Source organism: Lucilia sericata, unplaced genomic scaffold (genome assembly GCF_015586225.1).
Source record: "Lucilia sericata isolate MDLA Ls3-8-SP2 unplaced genomic scaffold, ASM1558622v1 Contig000029F_arrow, whole genome shotgun sequence".
Lineage (NCBI taxonomy): Eukaryota > Metazoa > Arthropoda > Insecta > Diptera > Calliphoridae > Lucilia > Lucilia sericata.
In genome coordinates, this window is record NW_023994067.1 from 176,138 (window position 1) to 190,785 (window position 14,648).

The window sequence follows — 14,648 nt, forward strand, 5'->3', positions numbered from 1 at the left end:
GCTTGTGGATGTTGTTGTTGTTCTTCATCATCTTACTCTCACAAGTACTATGACGTTGACTATGAGTACGATGATGGAACGATGTGTTAATTAAGGTCAAAATAATTATGGGAAAATTGAAAACTTCATTTACCAAACACTTTGCATTTTATGTTGCCAAAGACTATAGCCAAAAAAATTTAGTGTAAATCTGTAAACAGTGGTTTAAAATGACTTCGTTTCTGATAGAAGCGATTTAGACCTTTCCATCACCAAACCTTTTAAAATCAATAATAGCTTCGACATCCTTATGGGATCTATTCCACCATCAAGAACGACGGATTTATAGTATATTGACTAGTGTTAGAAGTTGAGCTAACCTTCTAATTTTATTACGAATGTATTGTCTGTAGTTTCGAAATATCGAAGTACTTGAAACGTCTATGGAAAAAATATAAAAATCAAAACTATCAGATAAAAAACGGAAACGTAATATAGTACTATCAATATTAAAAAAAAAATTATATAAACGATATATATTTCACCTAACTAATAACACAAATTTTCACTGTATTTAAAAACAGATGATTTTCGGATGCCAGTTTTGTGTTGGGGTAAAAGTTGAAGGAATTTGCTGAAGAGTATAATGCTTAGCATAGCATTTTAATCTGATTACAACAAAATACTCGTTCTCTTTTCTAAATCTTATTTTCTTATTATTTTCTTTTTTTTTTCTAGTTCATATCGAAAGTTCTCTTACATCGTTTATGAAAATTGTACTCAAGCAGAAAATTTAAATAAATTCATAATTTGCAAAGGCATAGATAAGAAAATTTATTATTATTGTTGTTGACCAAGTACAGTGTTATTGTTGGTGTTGTTTGCTGCTGTTATTTATACAACAAGTTGAAGACGAACAAAAACTTCAACAACAACATCATCATTCCTGACAATTATGATATACAAACATACATATATAGATAGATACGTCTTAGTATAAAGAAAATAATTTCTCTAAGTGTAAAATTGAAGTCTACGTTAGAGATGGCCAAAAAATATCGATTTACTTCTGTAAGATTTGTTCGAAATGTTACAAATAAAACCCATACAAACAAAATCGATATTTTTTGGGCACCTCTAGTGAACATACATATATTTAAATATTTATAAAAATATCTATTTTTGTTGTTGTTTCTTAGCAAATTTCTCTTAGGAATGGATGCATTTTTGCTACTTTAGCCATTTTATTTAGTCTTCTATTTAAAAAAAAATATTTTTGTCGTGCTACAATTTTTTACATTGTTATAGCATCTCCGAAAGCATCAGATCGGTAATGTATTAAATTAAAAACTCATTCACTAGCGTGCTTGGGTAAGTTATGATTATGTATTACATCTAGCAAAAGTCACTAAAGGTTATAGATAGTATATATATAGCTTAATAATACGTACTACAGTGTTTTTAAAATAAAAGTTTCAATATTCAAACGATTGTTTTGAGTAATAGAAATAAATATTGTTATCATTACCTCATGTACAGGAAACACTATACTTGATCTCTCTATCTAGCGAGCGAGCGAGCGAGAGAGCGAGCGAGCGAGCGAGCGAGCGAGCGAGCGAGCGAGCGAGCGAGCGAGCGAGCGAGCGGAGCGAGCGAGCGAGCGAGCTACGAGCGAGCGAGCGAGCGAGCGAGCGAGCGAGCGAGCGAGCGAGCGAGAGAGCGAGCGAGCGAGCGAGCGAGCGAGCGAGCGAGCGAGCGAGCGAGCGAGCGAGCGAGCGAGCGAGCGAGCGAGCGAGCGAGCGAGCGAGCGAGCGAGCGAGCGAGCGAGCGAGCGAGCGAGCGAGCGAGCGAGAGCGAGCGAGAGAGCGAGCAGAGAGCGAGCGAGCGAGCGAGCGAGCGAGCGAGCGAGCGAGCGAGGAGCGAGCGAGCGAGCGAGCGAGCGAGCGAGGAGCGAGCGAGCGAGCGAGCGAGCGAGCGAGCGAGAGAGAGCGAGCGAGCGAGCGAGCGAGCGAGCGATGCGGCGAGCGAGCGAGCGAGCGAGGAGGAGCGAGCGAGCGAGCGAGCGAGCGAGCGAGCGAGCGAGCGAGCGAGCGAGCGAGCGAGCGAGCGAGCGAGCGAGCGAGCGAGAGCGAGCGAGCGAGCGAGCGAGCGAGCGAGAGGAGCAGCGAGCGAGCGAGCGAGCGAGAGAGCGAGCGAGCGAGCGAGCGAGCGAGCGAGCGAGCGAGCGAGCGAGCGAGCGAGCGAGCGAGCGAGCGAGCGAGCGAGCGAGCGAGCGAGCGAGCGAGCGAGCGAGCGAGAGCGAGGAGAGAGCGAGCGAGCGAGCGAGCGAGCGAGCGAGCGAGCGAGCAGGGAGCGAGCGAGCGAGCGAGCGAGCGAGCGAGCGAGCGAGCGAGCGAGCGAGCGAGCGAGCGAGCGAGCGAGCGAGCGAGCGAGCGAGCGAGCGAGCGAGCGAGAGAGGAGAGCGAGCGAGCGAGCGAGCGAGCGAGCGAGCGAGCGAGCCGAGCGAGGAGCGAGAGCGAGCGCGCGAGCGAGCGACGAGCGAGCGAAGCGAGCGAGCGAGCGAGCGATCTATCTATCTATCTATCTATCTATCTATCTATATATCGTATATCTATCTATCTATCTATCTATCTATCTATCTATCTCTATCTATCTATCTATCTATCTATCTATCTATCTATCTATCTATCTATCTATCTATCTATCTATCTATCTATCTATCTATCTATCTATCTATCTATCTATCTATCTATCTATCTATCTATCTATCTATCTATCTATCTGTCTATCTATCTATCTATCTATCTATCTATCTATCATTTTACTGGCAGTTATTCTTACTTTAAAGAAGCGGTATCCTAAATTATTACAAAACTTAGTAATAATAGAAGTTCTCAAAAATGGCCATCAATGAAAAGACTATTATCACTTCTACTAGAATAATGGCTTACATTTTTCTCAGTTTTTATCTATTTTCCCCCTCCAAGAAAAACAAAGGAAAAACATTATTATAAATGTTTTTCAACTTTAATGCATGTACCTCTCATACATAGTTACGCACCGGAGCAGCAAAGTGCGAAATAATGTTTTAACTTCATATTTCATTTTATTGTAGTTATTTGCGCTTCTTGGTTCTTTGGTTTGTTGGCTGTGTGGATGATTGTACATAGATATGGCTGCATGGTTGGTACATTGTTGATGGTTTATTTAAACAAAAAAACAGAATATCAAGTACTCATTGCTGCAAGTAGAACCACTAAAACCATTAACCATCATATACATGAACACACATCCATTTAGCACAACAAGTAGTCTCCTTAAACTTATTATTTAATGGCTGTGCAAAACTTTTCCTTTCAATGTCGCTCATAATTATGCACGTTTTAGTCCTTTTCACTGTTTTTTATTATTATTATTATATTTTTCCACTTTTTATGTACATTTCTATTGTTTGGTTCGCCACTTCATCAGATTTCTTGTTGTTGTTTTTTTTTCCTTATTTATCACACTTTTATGTTTTATTATGTTATTAAAACAATATTATGTATTTGTTTTTGTTCAGTTAAAAATTATTTTTCAGTGCTTTCAGCTCAGTAAGAGCATCATGAGAAAAGTTTTACACCAATTTAATGGTTTTCATACAAAACACAATTATTTAGCATCATAAATGTAAGAAATGGAAATAAATGACATACATATATTATTTACATACGTATCGTAAACATAATTCCGTAAATACATAATAAAGACTATAATTAAATTTGATAAAATAATAACTTTTAAGAAAAATGAAAAGTTAAACATTTCTCGTTTAACCCTTGTGGAAATTTTAATTCAGGCTCGTTTGATTTAATTATTGAGACATAAAATATTTTATTAAGAAACTTTTTATTGAAATAAGGAATTTAATTTTATCAACTTTGAACGAATAAGTATATCATAAGTTACCATTTCTCAAAATGTTCGCCCTAGTGTCTTGGTCCTGGTAATACATTTAGTATTATACAGCTTTATATGGTAAATGTTGTACTTGTACTTACATTGCTTGTTTATAAAAACAAAACAGAGCAAGCACAACACTTTACATAGGATACTGTGTGTTATTATTGTTTTGTTATTGCCAAAATCAAATATGTAAATTTTTGTGTGGCAATAAAATTTGACACAATTAAGTTCCGTTCGGTCCATAATTGAACTTATACCCATATGAGGTCCCCTTCAGAAAATGACTTTGAGTTTAAAAATACGAGTTATGAAATACGGTTATGAAATTCGACATAAGAAACTTTTATGCGAACGTTAATCTTGCTACCGAATTTCATGTGGAATGTGTCGGTAACTCACCCAACCCCCCATATAAGCCCCCGTTCAGGAAATTACTTTAACGCTAATTACTGGCATAAAAATGCGAGTACAGCGATGAAAAACAAATGCAAAAATCGGTCTACGAAAAGTTATGAGGTCAATAATTGACCCTATCCCTCATATTAGCTGCTCTTCAGAAAATTTAATGATTATTATATAAAATTACGAGTACAGCGATGAAAATCGACATAAAAAGTTTATAACTGACCCTAGCCCCTATAAAAGGTACCCTTCAGGAAAGTATTTTGCTTATTAAAATACAAGTTTTCCTTATTTAAAAATACGACTATAGCGAAGAAATTTGACATAACAAGTTCTTTAAAAAACAAAATCTATCTACAAAATTTTATGAGTATAGGTTCAAAATTGACGCATATAAGGTCCTCTTCAGAAAATTTCTCACACTCTCATGGTTTAAAAATTGAACAAAAATATTTTGTTTTTAAAAATTTATATTTTGTTAGTTTTAAAGAGGTCGGTCCACAATTGACTTAAGCCATATTCCAAATATCACCCTGATGTTTATAGGGGAGCATTCCTTTTACGGCATACGGTTTTTTGGTGGGTATATAAGATTCGGCACAGCCGAATATAATACTCTCACTTGATCATTCTTAAAAGGATACTTTTTTTAAATTTTCTATAATACATATTGAACCTGGAAACATAAAATTGAACATTCATAAGACTAAACTTTTTAATGTTACACCTAGAAAGTAGAACTAAACACGCAACGTCCTGATAAATTTTATATACATCCGTTGTCTAAATGTTAACAAACGTGGTAAGCTCACTATTGACAAACAATCCATTGCCAATAGTGAGCTTACCACGTTTGTTAACATTTCGACAACGGATGTGTATAAAATTTAGATTTCGACAGCGAATTGTTGCAATGTTGACATCGTTGTGTTGTCAACATTACATATTGTTGTCGTAAGTATGTATATGTGTACTTACTTACTTTTGGTGTTTTTATGTAATTACCAAGCAAAAACTTACATTGAAAAATAAGGAGTTAAAAGTCATTATTTAAATACTGGGATGATATTGGAGGCAAGTACTTACCGCGCTCGCTTACAATTAGGAATAGAAGTAAGTCATTGCAACGGTCGCCTGCAAATAGGGAGTTAAGTAAGTAGTTTTGTTTCTAAGAAAAAAATTGCCTACGAGGATACGTCCACTGCGTTTATTATTAGTTTTCACAAAAAAACATTTTTTTTAGTATGTGTTAAAAACGAAGTTCGAAAACAATGTGTCAAAGCGTACTTAACAAATATTAAAGTCAGTACAAATTTTATAAAAATTTAAGTCACATTATTCAAAAACATCTCAACTTAAGAAATGTGTGTGTGAAAAACATAAAAAAATATAAATTTGCTTGTTTGGTTAAAAATTTTTAATTTCTACAAAAAATGTACCATTTCCTTAAAAAAAAATAAATTTAAGATACTTTATCACTAAATTATTGAAATGTCATTTTAGTTTATATGTATGTATGAATATTATTTCAATAGATTGGATTGTATTTTATTTTTAATTAGAAAATTTTTTATCAAAACTTTCAAATTATATTCCTCATCGTACATCATACATACATATATACATATGTATGTATGTACTGTAAATATGCACTTGACCTTACCCTTATTTTATACAAACTAACTCATACAATTTTAGCAAATACAAAATAAGTAAAATTATTTCTACATAAATGGTTACTACTTATTTATACTCTAATACAAAATTCTTTTATACAATATTCGATTAAATAAACATTTTGTTTAATATTTTTTATAAATTTCTTGTGGTCATGCATACTTTTATTTATTTGAGCAAAAACACATACATTCATACATAAATACTTATATACATACAAAAGTAACACTCATACGTAAAAATATGAAAATTTGAACAATGAAAACTAATATAATTTTAAATATTTTATAATCTAATAGGTTTATGTAACAATTTTAATTGCATACGCTTGTTCCAAAATACATATATATACACACACACACACTCGTACATACTACATATTAGTATTAGTTTGAGAAATAGAAATAATAGAAAAAGATTGAAATGAAGACGAAGTATGTGGAAGAAGAAATTATTTGCTACAATAAACTCGGAAATTACTTTAGAATGTTTAGTTAGTAAAGTTTTTATAGTCAGAAAATTGCTCTAAGGCAATTTATCATACATACATACATAGATATATGTATAACTATACACAAATACATTCATAAGTATGTATTTTTTATACCCACCATCCAAAAAGATGGGGGGGTATATTGTTTTTGTCATTCCATTTGTAACACATTGAAATATTCCTCTAAGACCCATAAAAGTATATATATTCTGGGTCCTTATTAGATTCTAAGACGATCTAGTCATGTCCGTCCGTCTGTCCGTCTGTATGTCTGTTGAAAACACGATTGAGTCCAAACGGAAGTAGGTAAAGGGCTGAAATTTTGCACAGATACTTTTAGTTGATGCAGTTCGTTTGGTATTGAAAATGGGCAATATCGGTCCACGATTTCGCCTAGCCCCTATTTAAGGTCCCCTTCAGACTTTAACGCTCATAACTGACTAAAAGAAGCACCTATAGCGATGAAATTCGACATAAACATATTTTATAGGAACCTTAAAATCTTTGTAGAATTTTATAAGGATTGGTCCATAATTGACCCTACCCCCCATATAAGGTCCCCTTCAGAAAATGACTTTAACGCTCATAACTGTCTAAAAGAAGCATCTATAGCGATCAAATTAGACATGAACATATTCTATAGAAACCTAAATCGCTTTGTGAAATGTTATAAGGATCGGTCCATAATTGACCCTAGCCGCCCTATAAGGTCCCCTTCAGAAAATGACTTTAATGCTCATAACTGTCCAAAAGAAGCATCTATAGCGATGAAATTCGACATGGACGTATTTTATAGGAACCTTAATATAATTGTAAAATTTTATAAGGATCGGTCCATAATTGACCCTACACTCCATATAAGCTCCCCTTCAGAAAATGACTTTAACGCTTATAACTGACTAAAAGAAGCATCTATAGCAATGAAATTAGACATGAACCTATTTTATAGAAACGTTAATCGCTTTGTAAAATTTTATAAGCTTCGGTCCAGAATTGACCCTACCCACCATATAAGATCCCCTTCAGAAAATGACTTTACGCTCATAACTGTCCAAAAGAAGCATCTATAGCGATGAAATTCGACATGAACATATTTTATAGGAACCTTAATAGCATTGTAAAATTTTATAAGGATCGGTCCATAACTGACCCTATCCCCCATATAAGGTCCTCTTCAGAAAATTACTTTAACGCTCATAACTGTCCAAAAGAAGCATCTATAGCGATGAAATTCGACATAAATATATTTTCTAGGAACCTAAATCGCTTTGTAAAATTTTATAAGAATCGGTTCATAATTGACCCTACCCCATCATTACTAGCCTAAACTAAAATCGTTCTTGAAAATTTGACGAGGATCGGTCCATAATTGACCAATGAGAAAATTGTTTTGACAATAACAAAAGCATCTATTCTTAAATATCAAAGTCTATTTATAAGGAAGCATTCCTTTTCGGCAATGTTTTGATGGTGGGTATACAAAATTCGGCACAGCCGAATATAACAGTCTTACTTGTTATATATTAGGGTAGTGTGAAATTATTGTATAACTCTTTGATTGTGGCTATATTAGATTCGGAATAGCCTGAATATAACACTCTAACTTGTTCTTTTTAGAATACATTTTATAACATTTTATTTACCATACGATCATTGTAGCGAAAACCGAGTTCATAAAGATAAATTTCTTTAAAGATCACCACCCTTATATTAATGGATAGTACAATTTTATATTCACATTTACTCATACATATGTATGTATATTAAAAAATACAGTAAAAGTATAAGTAATACAAGTATAATAAAGAGGCTAAGACATTTAAAAAAAGTCCTTTTGTAGTATTTCTTTAATTTAAAAAGGATTTAAAAACTATTTAAAAATTTATTGAAATTTTAATTCTTACACTGACCAAATTATAATGCTGACAATTGTTGTTATTATAAACGGTTAAGGTAGATTCTATTATTTTGCTGGAGATTTAATATAAAAATTGTGAGTTATTAAAATTTTGAAAATGGTATTTTGAAACTGCTGTCTAAAGGATTTCCCATTTATAACTATTCCCCAACATAAGGTTTACGTTATCTAATGAAGATAAAAAATGTAAATTTTTTGTTTCAGAATGTCATTTTTATCAGACAATATCGTACATTTGCTTGTTGATTATACTTTATTAAGGTGTTTCATTTATTTCCTTGAAATCATAATAATGTAATTATTATTTATATAAAAATGTAATAATTTTGCATGTATACTTTAATTATTTTATTAATTTTCTTATAACAACTTTAAATTAAATATTTCCTCTTGATAAAACTTCACTTAAGGCGCGTGAAAACTATAATTAGTGCTATTATTCAAGAACAATTTGCCAACTTACACCTTCTTTAATCTTTTTTTTTTTTTTTTTTTGTTTAAATTTTTTTTCTTCATTGCCTCTAACTTCTATTTAGTCATCCCAAACAATATTAGTTGGTATTGAGTTAAAAACTCATCATGTAAATAAATACAAACATAAATAGTTGTTTAAACAAGCGAAACGACACGACAGGATAACATTTGTTAAAAACGCATTTTCCTTAAAGTAGAAAGAAATGACCGTAACAGAGTAAGAATTGTTTTTGAAAAATATTACCAAATCGTGGTTGGAATTAAAATGTGATGTTTACATTTAAGTTTTTCGGCGGCATATTAGGTTCAGCATGGGAAATGTATTGGACATATCGAGAAGTAAGAAGTACTACAAGAAATTTTAAATTTTAATGGAAAATTTGAAAATGATTAATCTACATATATGTATGTATACATATTAGGATGATCGATTATTCGACATTTTCCAAAAACCGGTTTTCGAATAGTTCGAATAGTTGACATTTAAAAAAAACCGGTTGATATTTCTCAAATTCAGAAAAAACCGGTTAACCGGTTTTTCATTACAATTAAAAAATATATATTTTAATTTGAAAAACTTAATGTTTATGTTTAAATTTGATTAATAAAACATGGCCCGAAATGATTTTTAACAGTTTAAAAGATTATAACTTTAGATCTAGTCGTCTGATTTGCATTATTTCTTTAATATAAAAAAATTAGGAAAAAAGTGGGCACTTCTGTTAAACATGTAATCCTAGCTTATTTTAAAAGCCCTGTTTAGGAAATTTGCATAGGCATTCCAACACTTCCATAAAATTTCAGCCGTAAATTAATTATTGTAATTGGAATATAATCTTAAGATTGCTAAATTTTATCAAACAGTTATCCATTTTACAAATAATTTTTAATTAAATAGGAAAATCAAAAAAGTTTAACCAAAAGAGCTGTAGTTCCTCGACTCGAACATTTTTAAAATTTAAACGGGCTGTATTATTATTTACTTAAAAATTTCATTTAAATAATCTTTGAATACAAAGCAAATAAAAGTATTCGAAACCGGGTTTTAAAAAGTGAAAAAACCGGGTTATTCGATATTCGAAAAATCAACATTAAGAAAAAACCGACACTGGTAAAGCAGAAAAAACCGGTTTTAAAACCGGTTGAAAAATCGAGTCGATCACCCTAATACATATATAAAAGAGTAGCGTCACTGACTGACTGATTCATCATCGCACAGCCCAAACGGCTAAACCTAGAATCATGAAATTTTGACAGTAGATGTGTTCTTGGTTATTTAGATCCACTAAGGAGGGATTTTTTGGAAATTTGTATATTTAGGGGTAAAAAATAAGCAGATGGGTGTCTGGTACTTTTTTAAAATTCGTACTTTTAAGGGGTGAAAATGTGTAACAAAGGTGATTTTGGTACCTTTTTTGGGCCTTTATAACTTTTTAACTAATAAACAAAATTTAATTTTATTCAAACTCATTGAGCCAATTTTTATAAAATTTAAAAAATAGTTTATTTACTCACACAAAATAAGCTATTGGTATATTATTTTGGAATTCGAGTACTAAGGACAAATTTCGAGTAAATTGTTTAGTACTTTTTGAAAGCAAAATTTTTCTGGAACAAATGAATGCCCATTTGAATCGTTTGAGTTTTATCTGTGATATATAGACCTAAATGCGGAACATTTTGCAAATTTAATTCTCAAAAAAAAGTATATTTCTAAGGGGAAAATTGTACTATTTTTATTTGTACTTTCCATTAAGGTTGAATAAGATTCTTTAAGAGAGAACTTTTTAGTACTTTTTATCTCATAAATGGTACTTTTTGAATTTTCAAAATATTCAACCTAGGAACATAAATTTTAACATACATGGTCTTGACTGAATAATATTGTGTAAGTGGGAACTCTTTGGTACTTTTCCATTCTTCAAATGGTACCTTTTTTGGTAAATATAATGTTTAACCGGAACACATGACACACGGTCCTTATTAAATGAGAATTTATTAAGAGAGATTTTTGTAATTTTCGGTTTTCCGATGGTACTTTTTAATATTGAACAAACGATATTGAACAAAGAAATGTAAAAACAGTTTAAAGGGTCAAAAATTAGTTAATTATAATTTTGCTCAATTTAGTTTTATGCAACTAAAAATTATATTGTAATGTATGATCGATATCGGCCCATGATTGAATTTACCTCCGTAAAAGGTCTTCTTCAGAAAAACACTTTAACAATCATAAATGTCTTAATAATACCAGTATAACGACGAAATTCGACATAAACAAGTCTTAGAGAAACAAAAATAGCTCAACAAAATTTTAGGAGGATCGGTCCTTAATTGACCCAATACCCCATATAAAGCCCCCTTCTGAAAATTACTTTAACGCTCATAATTGAGTTAATAATAGCAGTGTAGCAACGAACTTCGTTATAAACCAGTTTAATAGTAACAAAAATCAGTCTATAAAATTTTACGAGGATAAGTCCATAATTGACCCTATCCTTCCATATAAGCACTCTTTCAAAAAATAATAAAATTTAACAAAATTGTTTTATGCAACATCGGTCCATTATTGACTTTACCTCCGTAAAAGGTCCCCTTCAGAAAATTACTTTAACGCTCATAACTGACTTAATAATAGCAGTGGAGCAATGAAATATAGACGTTTTATAGGAACAAAAATCACTCCACCAAATTTTTTGAGAATCGGTGCATAATTGAGCATTTCTATGAAAATAGACAAAACAAGTTTTATAGAAACCAAAATATTTTTACCAATTTTTATGAGAATCAGTCCATATTTGACCCTACTCACCACATAAGGTCCCTTAATGCTCATAACTATCTTTATAATACCACTATAATGATGAAATTCTACATAAACATGTTTTGTAGGAACAAAGACCTCTCTAGCTAATTTGATGAGGATCGGTCCATAACTGACCCAACCACTAAACAAGATCAATTTTAGAAAATGGCTTTATAGTTCATAACTAGCTTAGGTATAAGGATGAAATTAGACAGAAACTAGTAAAAAACTAGGGTGATCGATTATTCGACATTTTCCAAAAACCGGTTTTCGAATAGTTCGAATAGTTGACATTTAAAAAAAACCGGTTGATATTTTTCAAATTCAGAAAAAACCGGTTAACCGGTTTTTCATTATAATTAAAAAAATATATTTTAATTTGAAAAACTTAATGTCTATGTTTAAATTTGATTAATAAAACATGGCCCGAAATGATTTTTAACAGTTTAAAAGATTATAACTTTAGATCTAGTCGTCTGATTTACATTATTTCTTTAATATAAAACAAGTTAGAGTGCTATATTCGGCTGAGCCGAATCTTAAATACCCTCCACCAGCAACTTTTGTATTAATACATTTCTAATTAATAAAATATTTGTAGAAATAAGTTTTCTCATGTCTTAAATAGAAAAATCCCAAGATTTAAACAGCTCAAATCTACTACAATTCCAAGATTTATTGAACATTAGAAACGCCACTTTCTTAAATTTATAGCGCCCTAAGATATGCTTTAGCGATATCTCGTATTTGCATGTATGCATGTGTGTGAAAGATTTAAGGATTTTAAAAATACATACATATATATAATTTTGTTCTACACAAATTGATAATGCAAATAGTTAAATATAATTAAAGCGCTTTTAGGGGCAGGACCTAGTATGAGAGATATGACCAAACATAGACCGATCGTGAAAATTTTTTGAAATAGCATTAAGTGCTTTTTGCATTACAAAATAGTATTTATGAACAAAAATAGTATTTATTTATATCATTATTTGGTAATGAGTTATGTGCCTTTAAGTGTTTTTCTGAAAGGGACCTTGTATGGGAGCTATGAACAATTATGGATCGATAGGAAAACAATTTCACAGTAATATTTCTCTGTATATGAGCAATATTTTTGCCAAACTTTATATGGATATCTTAATTTAGTAATGAGTTATGTGCGTTTAAGTGATTTTCGGGAGGGGACCTTGTATGGGAGCTATGACGAGTTATGGACCGATCGGAAAAAAATTATCTGTAATATTTCTGTGCATATGAGTAATATTTGTACCATATGGGTATCTTAATTACGTAATGAGTTATGCGCGTTTAAGTGATTTTCGGGAGGGGACCTTGTATGGGAGCTATGACCAATTATGGACCGATCGAAAAAAATTTTCACAGTAATATTTCTGTGCATATGAGTAATACTTGTGCCAAATTTTATATTGATATGGATATCTGAATTTAGTAATGAGTTATGCGCGTTTAATAGATTTTCGGGAGGGGACCGATCGGAAAAAAATTTCACAACAAAATTTCTGTGCATATGAGTAATATTTGTACCAAATTTTATATGGATATCTTAATTTAGTTATGAGTTAAGCGCATTTAAGTGATTTTCGGGAGGGGACATTGTATGGGAGCTATGACCAATTATGGACCGATCGGAAAAAAATTTCACAGTAATATTTCTATGCATATGGGAAATACTTATACCAAATTTTATATGGATATCTTAATTAAGTACTGAGTTATGCGCGTTTAAGTGATTTTCGGGAGGGGACCTTGTATGGGAGCTATGACCAATTATGGACCGATCGGAAAAAACTCTCACAGTAATGTTTCTATGCATAAGGGCAATACTTACACCAAATTTTATTTGGATATCTTAATTTAGTAATGAGTTATGCGCATTTAAGTGATTTTCTGGAGGGGACCTTGTATGGGAGCTTTGATCAATTATGGACCGATCGGAAAAAAATTTCACAACAATATTTCTGTGCATATGAGTAATATTTGTACCAAATTTTATATGGACATCTTAATTTAGTTATGAGTTAAGCGCGTTTAAGTGATTTTCGGGAGGGGACCTTGTATGGGAGCTATGACCAATTATGGACCGATCGGAAAAAAATTTCACAGTAATATTTCTATGCATATAAGCAATACTTGTACCAAATTTTATTTGGATATCTTAATTTAGTAATGAGTTATGCGCGTTTAAGTGATTTTCGGGAGGGGACCTTGTATGGGAGCTATGATCAATTATGGACCGATCGGAAAAAAATTTCACAACAATATTTCTGTGCATATGAGTAATATTTGTACCAAATTTTATATGGATATCTTAATTTAGTTATAAGTTAAGCGCGTTTAAGTAATATTTCTATGCATATGGGCAATACCTATACCAAATTTTATTTGGATATCTTAATTTAGTAATGAGTTATGCGCGTTTAAGTGATTTTCGGGAGGGGACCTTGTATGGGAGCTATGTCCAATTATGGACCGATCCAAAAAATTTTTCCTCTGAAAGAATTCTATTGACATAAGATTTTAATTTGTAAAATTTTGTGAAGATATCGACATTGTGGCGGAAGTTATTAACAAAAAACCCATTTTCCGGGAATATGTACTTTTGTATGGGAGGTATATGAAATTGTGGACCGATTCTGGCAATTTTCAGCAGGGATCAAGATCTTGTGCAGAAACGAATGTATGGTGATTTTCATGGAATTATCTTGCATAGTTTTCGAGAAAACTACATCAGAATGTGTAAAAAATGCTTATTTTTTTCCGAGGTTGTTTTAAATTTTGATTCATAACTTTTCCCGGTGTGAACCGATTTTGCCCATTTGCAATACCAAACAACTTAGGAAAATGAAGAACATTTTGGGTGAATTTGGTTAAGCTCTATTGCTTCGTTTTATCGTGAGCGTGTTTTACACAGACAGACGGACAGACGG